The sequence below is a fragment of the Petromyzon marinus genome, unplaced genomic scaffold (genome assembly GCF_048934315.1).
Source record: "Petromyzon marinus isolate PM22_M1 ecotype Great Lakes invasive population unplaced genomic scaffold, UKy_Petmar_22M1.pri1.0 PM_G_Scaffold_8, whole genome shotgun sequence".
Lineage (NCBI taxonomy): Eukaryota > Metazoa > Chordata > Hyperoartia > Petromyzontiformes > Petromyzontidae > Petromyzon > Petromyzon marinus.
Window position 1 is genome coordinate 5,397,501 of NW_027423035.1, and position 2,500 is coordinate 5,400,000.

Genomic DNA, 2,500 nt, shown 5'->3' on the forward strand with positions numbered 1-2,500 from the left:
CCCATTAACTTCTCCCTCCTGAAAGGAGAGAGTCGTTTCTGTAGTATGGGTGGGGGATGGGGCCTCTTGGGTGGGAAGGGGTGGTTCAGGACAGTCCAATTGTCTTTCAAATCTACGGTAGAACTCGTTCAGGTCGTTGGCTAGGCGGGAGTCGTTAGTGGTGTGGGGCGCTCTGGGTTTGTAGTTGGTGATGTGCCTGAGCCCTTTGGCAGACAGAAGCAGCGTCGTTAGTAGAGAACTGGTGTTTTAGTGTCTCTGAGTACAGTCGTTTAGCCTCTCTCACCGCTTTGCTAAACCTGTTCTTCGACTCCTTGAATCTGTCTCTATCCCCACTCCTAAACGCTTCCTCCTTCTCCAACCTCAACCTTTTGAGCTTTGCTGAGAACCAGGGCTTGTTGTTGTTAAAGTTCACCCTGGTACGTGTTGGGATACAGCAGTCCTCACAGAAGCTGATGTACACAGCCTCTGTGAGTTCATCCAGACTATTGGTAGCAGTCGTGAACATATCCCAGTCAGTACAGTCTAAGCACGCCCGCAAATCTTCCACAGCCTCACTGGTCCACTGTTTAGATGTCCTCACAGCAGGTTTACAGAGTTTTAGTTGCTGCCTGTATGCACGAATCAGGTGGACCAAGGGAGTTCTGTGCGAGCCGAACAGCCCCGTGACCCACAAGAGAAACATCCCCGCCAAATTCGAGCGTTTGACGGGGTCTATCCGTGAAAAAATATTCACGTTTTTGAGTGCACATGCATTTCTGCTGCAAATGCCTCTGGAAGTTTCATGCCGTTCGTATGCCAATTGTGGCAACACGAAAATGACCCGTTTTCCCATTCCGAGGGATTTCTGTGCGACCCTAACAGCCCCGTGAGCCACAAGAGACACATCCCCGCCAATTTCTAGCGTTTCACGGGGTCTATCCGTGAAAAATATAGACGTTTTTGAGTGCACATGCATTTCTGCTGCAGATGCCTCTGGAAGTTTCATGCCGTTCGTACGCAATGTGGCAACACGAAAATGACCCCTTTTCCCATTCCGAGGGATTTCTGTGCGACCCTAACTAACAGCGCCCGTGAGCCACAAGAGAGACATCCCCGCCAATTTATAGCGTTTCACGGGGTCTATCCGTGAAAAATATAGACGTTTTTGAGTGCACATGCATTCCTGCTGCAAATGCCTCTGGAAGTTTCATGCCGTTCCTATGCAATGTGGCCACACAAAAATGACCCGTTTTCCCATTCCGAGGCATTTCTGTGCGACCCTAACAGCCCCGTGAGCCACAAGAGAGACATCCCCGCCAACTTCTAGCGTTTGACGGGGTCTATGCGTGAAAAATATTAAAATTTTTGAGTGCACGTGCCTTTCTGCTGCAAATGCCTCTGGAAGTTTCATGGCGTTCCTATGCAATGTGGCAACACGAAAATGACCCCTTTTCCCATTCCGAGGGAGTTCTGTGCCACCCTAACAGCCCCGTGAGCCACAAGAGACACATCCCCGCCAATTTCTAGCGTTTCACGGGGTCTATCCGTGAAACATATAGAAGTTTTTGAGTGCACATGCATTCCTGCTGCAAATGCCTCTGGAAGTTTCATGCGGTTCGTACGCAATGTGGCAACACGAAAATGACCCGTTTTCCCATTCCCAGGGATTTCTGTGCGACCCGAACAGCCCCGTGAGCCACAAGAGACACATCCCCGCCAATTTCTAGCGTTTCACGGGGTCTATCCGTGAAAAATATCAATTTTTTTTTGACTGCACATGCATTTCTGCTGCAAATGCCTCTGGAAGTTGCATGCGGTTCGCATGCAATGTGGCGACACGAAAATGACCCGTTTTCCCATTCCGAGGGATTTCTGTGCCACCCTAACAGCCCCGTGAGCCACAAGAGAGACATCCCCGCCAATTTCTAGCGTATCACGGGGTCTATCCGTGAGAAATATTCACTTTTTTGAGTGCACATGCATTCCTGCTGCAAATGCCTCTGGAAGTTTCATGCGGTTCGTATGCAATGTGGCGACACGAAAATGACCCGTTTTCCCATTCCGAGGGATTTCTGTGCCACCCTAACAGCCCCGTGAGCCACAAGAGAGACATCCCCGCCCACTTCTAGCGTTTCACGGGGTCTCTCCGTGAAAAATATCACATTTTTTGAGTGCACATGCATTCCTGCTGCAAATGCCTCTGGAAGTTTCATGCGGTTCGCATGCAATGTGGCGACACGAAAATGACCCGTTTTTTCCCATTCCGAGGGATTTCTGTGCCACCCTAACAGCCCCGTGAGCCACAAGAGACACATCCCCGCCAATTTCTAGCGTTTCACGGGGTCTATCCGTGAAAAATATTCAATTTTTTGACTGCACATGCATTTCTGCTGCAAATGCCTCTGGAAGTTTCATGCGGTTCGCATGCAATGTGGCGACACGAAAATGACCCGTTTTCCCATTCCGAGGGATTTCTGTGCCACCCTAACAGCCCCGTGAGCCACAAGAGAGACATCGCCGC